Genomic DNA, 11093 nt, shown 5'->3' with positions numbered 1-11093 from the left:
AACCAAATGGCATCAGTCAGCTCCCGGGATTCCAGCAGCGTTTCTCCAACTGTTCCAGAAGGAAATTCAAGGCGAAGGCTCTGCAAGTAGCAGGGACAAAGCCGGGGGGAGAGGGGGCGTCTACCCCCTGCCCCCCACGGGGCCTTCGGGGCAGTGGGTTGTCAGGTTCCCCCCAGGGGCCCGGGCCCCAACTTTTGACCCTACTCTGATACCTAAATCCTCCTGAGCCCCAAGGGCCACCAGCCAATGCCATCCCGCCACCAGCTGCCATGTTCCCTGCTGCAGACCCCTTGGGAAGTAAGAACTGAGGCGTATGAGTGTGTGTGTGAAGTGGGTGTATATGTGTGTATATATTTATTAGTGTATACACCTATGTGTGTATATGTATGTTTACTAGAGCATGGGGAGGAGCACATGTGTAGGTGTGTATGTGAAGGCATGGAGAGGAGTGTGTATGTGAGTGTGGGAGCATATCTGAGTGCACGTGTGTGCTCATGCACCTGGGAGTGTGTGTCTGGCCACAGGCCATCCCATGGAAAAGGTGGCAGGCCCTTGGGGGGCGTCCCTGAGAGTCCCCCCTCCCCTTCCCCCCTTCCGGAGGAGGCTTCTGGCTGAACGCTGTGAGGACCGCGTTTGCACCCTGGATAGCTTAGAATCAGCCGAGTCAGGATAAGCAAAAGTGCTTGGTCTTTATTCTTGGTCTTTAGGGGTAGGAGAGAATGGATGGACGCAGGATCTCCACAACCTCTCCTCTTCATCTCCCACCCAGAAGTCTCTGGCTGGTCTTATTTCACCCCCTAGTCCCTCCCACAATTCTCTGCATACACCAAACGATTGGGCCAGCACAGGATAGTGGGAAGGGCCATTTCCCAAGCATATTCTAATAGAGTATTGGCCAATGGGTAATTAGCCTTAAGTGCTCTGTTATCCAACCTTTGTGCATGAACTCAGTTTCAGCCCTTTACAGGACCCTCCCTTGTTGGCCCCTGAGGGTGTCTCCCCACACACATGTCCCCATGGCTGGGGGTCAGAGGATCTGAGGGGAGGGCGGGGCACAGGCCTCAAAGCCAGCCAATCAGCAGAAGCTGGCCTCTGACCCCGTGCTCCCCTGGGGACCCCTGCACCTGGGACCCTCTTTGCCAAATCTATGACAGGGACAGTTCTCAAATCATCAGCAGTCCTCTTGACTCTGTCCTGCTATTGGACAGTGATGGCTCTGGAAGAGAGAGTGATGCTGATGACTTCATGCAACTCTGCCTCACTTAAATCCACTTTAGCACGGACCAAAAGATGTCAACAATTAAGGTCTTCTCCACTCTTGAAGCTCAATCCTATCACTTGTGACTCCAAGCAGCTGTAACGGTAGCATGTGCAGTAAAGCCTTCTTGTTAGGGGGGCTAAAGCAGATTGAGGGGAACCTACAAGCCTCACCTGTTGGTGAATTAGGGGTGTGTCTCCCTAAGCATGGAACGACTTTCCCTTGGAGTTTTGGTGGATAAGAACAATTTGTTTCAACAGTCATGGGTGTGGCTGAAGCAGGCGCCGTCATGGAAGATGTCGAGGGCACCCACTGCATCCTGTGTCATCGCCAGTCATCTAGATGCCAAACTGGATTATAAAATGATATTTATCAAAACAATCTGTGTACTTATTAAGCAACAGAGGGATAGATCAGTGGAAAAGATTAGGTACATACATTATAGTAAAAAACCAAAACACAGTATCTAGTATATGAGAACCCAACATCCAAGCTTTTAGAACAAAAGTGCATTACTTGATAAAAATTGCTGGGAAAACTGGAAAACAATATAGCAGAAACTATATTTAGATCGGCATCTTACATTGCACACCAAGATATGGTCAAAATAGATACATGATGGGGCAGCTAAGTGGTGCAGTGGATAGAGCACCAGTCCTGAAGTCAGGAGGACCTGAATTCAAATTTGGCCTTAGACACTTACTTCCTGGCTGTGTGACCCTGGGCAAGTCACTTAACCCAATTGCCTCAGGGGGAAAAAAAGGTACATGATTTCCACATAAGTGGTCATAATATAAATGATTCAGAGTGCATAGAATAGTTTATTTGTCAAATAGGTGGATAAGGGAAAGATTTAGGACCAAACAAGAGCCAGAGAATATTAAGATATTATGTAAAATAAGAACATTTTGCACAAACTCCTCATGCACTCAACTATAGAAAAGCAGAAAACTGGGTGATTTTTTTTGCACAAGTATCTCTGATGAACTCCTCATTTCTCAAAATACATAGGAAACTGAGTCAAATTTGTAAAAAATTACAGTCATTATTCCGTGGTTAAAGGATATGAAAAGGTAATTTTCAGAAAAATAAATCCAAGATATCTATAGTCATGAAAAAATGTTTTAAATCATCAATGATCATAGAAATAAAAATCAGAACAACTCCAAGATACCACCTCACACCTATCAGATTGACTAACATCATGAACAAAGAAATTGCGAAGTGTTGGAGGAGATGTGGGAAAAAATGGGACATGAATACACTACTGGTGTAACTGAACTAATTGAACCCTTCTGGAGAGCGATTTGGAGCTATGCCCAAATGTCTATAAAAGTGTGCATAGCCCTTAATTCAGAAATAGCACTGCTGAGTATATATCCCAAAGACATCAAGAAAGGGAAAAAGGACCTATTTGCACAAAATATTCATAGTAGCTCTTTTTGTGGTGGTTAGGAATTGAAAATGAAGAGGTTGCCCATTACTTAAGGAATGGATAAACAAGCTATGATATATGATTGTAATTGAATATTATTATGTTATAAGCAGGGTAATTTCAGAAAAATTATTAAAAGATTTACATGAACTGAACTAAAGTGAAGTGAGCAGAACTAGGGGAGTGTTATACAAAGCAACAGCAATGTATTTCAGTGAAGAACTGGGAATGACTGCATTCTCAAGAAGAAAATGATACAAGACAATCCTAAAGGACAATGATGAAACATACTATCTTCCTCTAAAGAAATTATGGATACTATCTGAATACAAACTAAAGCATGCTATTTTTTTCTCAATAGTATTTTATTTTTCCCATTTCATATATAGTTTTCAACACTCATTTTGGTAAGATTTGAATTCCAATTTTTTTCTCTCTCTCCTTCCTCCCCAAGAAAGCAAGCGATCTGATATAGGTTACATATAAACAGTCTTTTAAAACATTTCCATATTAGTCATAGTGTGGAAAAAAAAATCAGAACAAAAGGAAAAACCACAAGAAAGAAAAAGCAAAAAAAAAAAAAAAAAAGCTAAAAATAGTATGCTTTCATGCGCTTTCAGACTTCATAGTTCTTCCTCTAGATACAGATGGCATTTTTTCATCCCAAGCCTAAAGGTTTCGCTGGTATGAAGGGTAAACACCTCTAGGCTAGCTCCACCAAAACAGTAAAGGGGAAGCTTTGAGGTCGCCTCAGACCAAACTGCAGGAATCACAGAATATGAACTTGGTCTGAGTCTGGGAAGAATGAAGGAACCTCTGCTAATAAAGAATGCCAGGCTCAGCTGTGCTGCTGAGATGCAGCCCTGGGGGAGAAGGAACCAGAGCATGCTCATGAGTGCAAAAGCAGTGAGGCAGGGAGGGTGGAACTTTTGGTTTTGGTTCTATGGCAGAGGGGCAAAACTGAAGTGAAACCAGAGGCATCATCTCCACTCACCCCAGGATTAGAGGTGATTACACTAACAAATTCTTATTTTATTTTAAATTATCTTATTTTAAAATAAGCAGGCAAAACAGAAAGAACCCAACCATTAAAACGTTACTTTGGAAATAGGAAAGAGTGGGATTCATCTGCAGAGGAGGATACTGAAGTAAAAAAAAGTCTCTCTTACCCCAAAGATTGATATTAAGTGGTTACCTGCCCAAAAAGAATTTTTCAAAGAACTCAAAAAAGACTTTAAAATCAAATAAGAGAGATTGAGGGGAAAAAAATCTAAGAAACACAAGATTGTCATGACAAGAAAATCAACCAATTAGAAAAGGAGATTGCATCTTAAAGAAGAAAATGATTTTTTGAAAATTAGAACTGGGCACGGGGAAGCCAGTGGAGGTATAAGAGACCAAGAAATAACAAAACAAAATATAAAAAATGAAAGATCAGAAGAGAATGAGAAGCATAAGAAAAACAAGAGATCTGGGAATAGATTAAAAAGAGAAAATATAAGAATAATTGGACTATCTGAAACCTTTTCAGGATTTTGTCTCAAACAAACCTGAGCTCAATAGAAGATTTAGTATATAAGAGCCAACATCAAAGATCAATTTTAAGGGACTCATTAAGGACAAACTGTTTATGTTTTACTTGTGAAAATGTAAAACATATGTCTAAGATTGACAGTAATTTGTAGCAGAAAAGAAAAATTGAGATAGAGTTGAGTATGATGTGACTCTAAAAAGCAAAACTATCTAGAAATAACTAAAAATAACAAATATGCTATATATATATATATGGTGTGAGAGCAAGAAGCAACACAGAAGAATTAGATGGGAGAAGAGGACTGTTAATTCTATTAACCTATTTACATCAGGAATGGGTTAAAGAAGAATCTCTCTCTTTCTCTCACTCTTTTTACACACACACACACACACACACACACACACACACACACATAAAGAAGAGTACAGGAAGGTGGAGCCAAGATGGTGGAGTAAAGGCAAGAACTTGCCCAATCTTTCCCAAACTGCTCCATATTCCTTTAAATCAGGGACCCTCAAACTATGGCCCACCTGCTAAGCACTTTTATGCAGCCCACCGGGTTATGGTAAAATCAGACCGGAAGTGATTTTCGACCTAAACTCGCATTAGCAACGCATACTTCCAGCACTGGGGTGAGCCGGCAGAGACAGAGTGTGAGGCCATACTGTGGGGAGCTGAGTTCCCAGGCCGGGGTGTATGTTGTGGGGAAGGGAGAGAGATGCAGAAGACGGAGAACTGACGGCCCGTGGCCTTGTAAAGTAATGGAAGCCACCACAACAGGCAGGCATGAGGGATGCACAGTGCACGCTGCGCATGTCACGGCCACTGCAGGGGGAATATATGGGCTGTGTCTGGTGCGAGGGTATAGTAACAGTTAGTACTACAAGTTCCAGCTTGACGCTATCATTGTCATTATGCTGTAATGGCAATGTAACGGCTTCCTCTCTAGAGCATGTTGTGGTACTGACTGCTATTGTCGCCCAGACCGTACCAGGCCGTGGCCCTGTATCCATAGTGACCTCATGTCTGGCTGTTGTGGTCATCAGTTTTATCATTGTGTGTATGTTCTGTAATTTCATAAAGAGATGGAATATTGCTAACATATGTCATCACCTTATAATCACTGGGGGTCTGACCTTGGTGCCCCCCCACTTATCCTGAGTATGAAGGGGTGCAGAGCTGATGTAATGCTTCATCCCCCTCCAGATTCTTAAGGTCCCCATACACTTGTGCAACTTCAAGTCACATGATGACCTTCCCCGGAAGCCCCAGTGTACGATTTGTCACTGAAGCTCATTCTGCACATACAATATATCGCACAATTATATACATATATGCACAGTGTTGCCTGCGATTATGATAAATTACAAGTGCAGCATGTTCGATCATGCAGCGCTGGATCATGAGAATTGATCCCAGGATTCAGAGGAAGCCAGGCATTTGGGAGAGCTGCTTGAGCGGTGATTTGTGTGCAGTGAAGGTCTGAAGCAGGAGAGAGAGTGTGGGAAATGGAGGCATCCCAGCACAGAGGCAGCTTGGAGGAAGTTGGGCATTGCAGTCTAATAGCAATTTGGAATCCCTTAGAAATAATGATGTCAAGAAAAAGAAAAATTGACTTGGAATGTAGGATATTCAAAGAACAGTGGACTTATGATTACTTTTTCATGCAGTACAAGGAAAGAGCTGTATGTCCGATATGCCAGAATATAGTGTCTGTGTTCAAAGAATATAATTTGCATCAACATAATGAAACTCAACATAAGGATAATATGATTGGTTGGAGACGTGAGAAAAGATAAAATATTAAAACAGAAAAAAAACACTGATGACTCAGCAAAATATTTTTGTGAAGCAGAAGCAGCTAAATATTTCATCACTGCGAGCAAGTTTTCAAGTTGCCAAGCTAATAGCACACACTGTCAGACCATTTGTGGAAGGAGAATTTGTTAAAGAATGCCTTCTTTCTGTTGCCAAAGAGATGTGTCCAGAGAAGGCCGATTTATTTAGTACAGCGAGTTTTCCAGGACCTACAATTACACGGAGGATTGAAGAAATGGGAAATAATCTGCATCAGCATTTGCAGAACTCCACAAAAAAAATGTCATATTTTTCCTTGGCACTCGATGAAAGCAATGATGTTCGTGATTCTGCACAACTTCTAATTTTTATTCGTGGGATGAATGATTATTTTGAAGTCATAGAAGAGCTTGCTGCACTGCAAAGCATCAAAGGAACAACTACAGGAGAGGATATCTATGAAAAGGTTTGCTAAACGATGAATGGTTTGGAGCTGGACTGGGCTAAACTAGCCAACGTGACAAGTGATGATGCCCCTAGCATGGTGGGGTCTAAGAAAGGAGTAATTGCTCGAATTAACCAAGAGATGGACAAACATAACTATTCTCATCCAATAGCCATACACTGCCTCATCCACCAACAAGCGCTGTGTAGTAAATCACTGAAGTGGGACTCTGTTATGAAAATTCTGGTATCTTGTGTTAACTTCATTAGAGCTAATGCAATAAATCACAGACAATTTCAGGAATTTCTGTCTGAGCTAAATGTTGGGTATGAAGATGTTCTATATCACACAGAAGTCCGTTGGCTGAGTCGAGGGAGAGTTTTGAAACATTTCTACGACTTACTTCCACAGATTACAACTTTTCTGCTTTCAAAAAACAAAGAAGTACCAGAGCTCAGTGATGCAGAATGGAAATGGCACCTTGCCTATCTGACAGATGTAACAGAGCTACTCAACAATTTCAATATGCAACTTCAAGGAAAGAAGAAGCTCATCTGTGAGCAATCACATGTCAAAGCATTTGAAGTAAAATTAGGCCTCCTCATCAAACAAGTGAAGGAGGAAAACTTCTGCCATCTCCCTACAACTCCAAATCTGTTAACAGAAAAACCGCTGATTGCATTCCCAAACAAAACATGTGTGGATTCATTGGAAAAATTGCAAAAGGAGTTCCAATTTAGATTTAAAGAGCTTCATCTCCATGAACAGGACATACAGCTTTTCTGCAACCCATTTTCTATTGACATTGAAAATGTGGATACAATTTACCAAATGGAACTGGCTGAACTGCAGAATTGTGACTCTCTGAAAGACGCATTCAAGTCAAGCAGCCTTCATAATTTCTATGCATCTCTCCCCTCTGAGACCTATCTTCATCTCAGGAATCATGCACTCAAAATGGCAACCATCTTTGGCAACACTTATGTCTATGAACAGACTTTTTCTAGAATGAAACATTTGAAATCTCCAACCAGATCAAGACTAACGGATGCACACTTGCATCACTTGTTATGACTAGCGGTGACAAATATGGAACCAGACATTGACCATCTCCTTAGCCAAAAGCAGGCCCATAGTTCCCATTGAAATACTGGTAAGTTTGTTGATTTAACTTCACTTTAAATATTCTATTTGTTCCCATTTTGGTTCTTCACTTCAAAATAAGATATATGCAGTGTGCATAGGAATTTGTTCATAGTTTTTGTTTTTACTATAGTCCGGCCCTCCAACAGTCTGAGGGACAGTGAACTGGCCCCCTATTCTAAAAGTTTGAGGACCACTGCTTTAATTAATGACTCTAAATGAGTCTAAATGGTGATACTTGTAACTCATTAGAATGTTCTCATTATTATGGCAGTTAAAAGGAGTATATACAGATATGAGTTGAATCTGAAGGGATAATATCTTTTAAAAAATGATGAAATTAAGGGGTGAGAGAGGAACATACTAGGAGAAATGGAATGGTGTAAATTATCTGCCTTAAAGACAGTTAAAAAAAAAAAAAGCTTTTACAATTAGCTGAGAAAAAGAGGGAGGAGAAAGGAAGTAAGGGAACCTTACTAATCAGAATTGGTTCAAGTAGGAAATAACACACATATTCAATGAGTGTATAGAAATCTATCTTACCCTGCAGGAAAATAGGAGGGGGATAGGATATGGGAAGCAGGGGTCAGTGATAAAAGAGAGGGTATATTGGAGGAGGAGTGATCAGTAACAAGACACTTGTGAGGAAAAAGAGAGTGAAAGGAGAGAGAAAAATGGAAGGGAATATACTTAGCAATAGTAAGTGTAAAAAAAAATTCAAAGCAAATTTCTCTGTTGGAATATTATCATTTTATAGGACATGAAGAGCAGGATACTCTCAGAAAACAAACAAGCAAACCTGGAAAGTGCTCCATGAATAAAGTGAAATATACTGTATACAAAGTAGCAGCAATGTTCTGGGATGACTAGCTGTAAACGATTTTGTTATTCTCAGTAGTACAATCACTTACAACTATTCTAAAGGACTATCCATACCCCAAGAAGGAACTGATCGAGTCTGAATATCAATTGAAGGATTTTCTATTTGTCTCTTTTTATTTTAATTTTTCTTGAGAGTTTTAATTTTCATTAGGGTGGGAGATCTATGTTTTCTTTCACAATTTAACTTTTATGGAAATATTATACATAACTTCACATGATATTTCTTAAATATGAGTGGGGATAAGAGAGAAATTAGAACTCAAAAATCTTTAAAAAAAAACAAATGTAAAAAAAAAGTGTTTTGAATGTAACTGGAGCAAGTATTAAATAAATAAATTTTTAAAAAGAATGACATAGCACACTCCAAAATCTATAAAGAAATAAGGAAAGAGGGGACAGGATAAAGTGGAATATAGAAGGGTATGTAGATAAAGAGGAATGGGATAAAGTGTGTAAATTAGCATTAATAAGATAAAGAGAGGGAAAAGGTGAGGGGAGAAGATAAGGGAGTGATCCATGGGGAAGGGCAGTGAGGAGGGTAAGTAATAGCAAGGCAAATTAAGCACAGAAGTAAAGTAGAAGTGGTAGCAGGGATAAGAAGAACTATACACAGATATAATAATAATGATTAGGAGTAGAATTTATTAGAAAAAAAGTAGTGGTAGTAATCATTGACCTCAAAGTCAAACTTTAAAAAAAATTCAATCAAGAGAGAAATCTACATCACGTTAATATTGTAACAGCAATATTGTTTTAAAAAAGACTTAAGTGACTAAGTGCTCGAATTCTGTCTTCCCAGAAATCAGCCTGAGCCAGGATAATCAAAAGACTTTATTCTTAGTATTTTGAGGTCTCCTCAGGGGATTAGATCTAGCAATCTCCACACCTCCTACTCCACCACTCAAGTCACTTCCCCTTCTTAGTCCACACCCTCCAATCCAGCCAGCAAAGAATAGCTGGGGAGGGTCATCCTCCAAACATGTTAATAGAGACTTGTCCATTTGGCAATTAGTCTCACGTGCTCCATGATCCAAGTGCATTTGCTCAGTTCTAGCCCTTTACAAATAAGTCATTTGGACGACTACAACTACATAAATTAAAAATAAAGGCTATATGAAGAAAACTGCTATGTACATCCAGAGGGAAAACTAATAAATACAAATAAATATACAATAATCTTTCATACCTATATAATACCCATTTGTCTGATGGTAGCCATCTCTAGGTCGGGGGGGGGGGGGGTGAGGGAAGAAAAAAAGAAAAGAAATTTATACAATAACTTTGATATATATTTAAGAGGAATAGCAAGTTGCACATAGTAGATTTTCAATTTAATGTACAATTGTCTATTTTATGATACTATTATGCAAATGCTTGTTTTATTCTATAAATTAAATAGAGAATACCATTTGACTTAATAAGATATTGAGAATATTTTGCAAGAAGTTATAGGGGAATGCTAATTGCATGAAAAGAAAAAAAAAAAATTATCCGTTGTCTACCCAGACACAGCCCTGGCAGAGAGGAGCCTGATTACTGTGGGTCAGCGCCCACATCCTCCCCTCCCAGCACCCCCGGAGCAAGGAGGCAGAGACTGGCTCAGGGAGCCCCCCCCCCCCCAGGGTTCCAGCTCCTTCCCCTTTCCCATCTTGCTGGCTGATCTCCGACTTGTCAGGCCCCTTCTCCCCTACAAAATGGGGGTGGGGCGGTCTGAACCTGGGGCTCTGTAAGGTCCCCTCCATTTTGGGGGCTTCTTAGGACTCACCGAGGCACAGCAGGGCAGAGAGGGTGGGGCTCATGGTGCTCCCAGAGGGAGGGGGCTGCTGGCCGACCCGGACCGAGGCACAGGACGTGAGCAGGGCTGGCTCTGAGGTTCCCAAACTCTGGGGAGTTTCACTTCCTCTTCCTCTCTGTGGGTACTGCCTCCTTGCTGGCCCAGTGCTGTGAGGGAGGGGTGGGGGCAGTCACCTTGTGACAGATGGAACAATTCTTGCTAATTCTTGCTAAGTAACAGAGGGTTAGATCAGTGGAAAAGATTAGCTATACACTACATTATAGTAAAAAAAAAAAATACTCAAAACACAGTATCTAGTATATGAGAAACCAAATATCCAAGCTTTTAGAATAAAAGTGCATTACTTGACAAAAATTGCTGGGAAAACTGGAAAACAATATAGCAGAAACTATACTTAGATCGGCATCTTACATTGCACACCAAGATATGGTCAAATTGGGTACATGATGAGGCAGCTAAGTGGCTCAGTGGATAGAGCACCAGTCCTGAAGTCAGGAGGACATGACTTCAAATCAGAACTCAGACACTTAACACCTCCTAGCTGTGTGACTTGTGACACAGCTAGGAAATGTATGACCCTGGGCAAGTCACTTAACCCCAATTGCCTAGCCCCCCCAAAAAATGGGTATATGATTTATATATAAATTATAAACAATCTAGAGTGCATAGAATAGTTTATTTGTCGAATCTGTGGATAATGGAAAGATTTAGGACCAAACAAGAGCCAGAGAGTATTAGGATATTATGTAAAATAAAAACATTTTGCACAAACTCCTTATGCAATCAATTAATAGAAAAGCAGAA

This window comes from Sminthopsis crassicaudata, chromosome 3, assembly GCF_048593235.1.
Source record: "Sminthopsis crassicaudata isolate SCR6 chromosome 3, ASM4859323v1, whole genome shotgun sequence".
Classification (NCBI taxonomy): Eukaryota; Metazoa; Chordata; class Mammalia; order Dasyuromorphia; family Dasyuridae; genus Sminthopsis; species Sminthopsis crassicaudata.
This window is presented reverse-complemented; position numbering follows the sequence as displayed.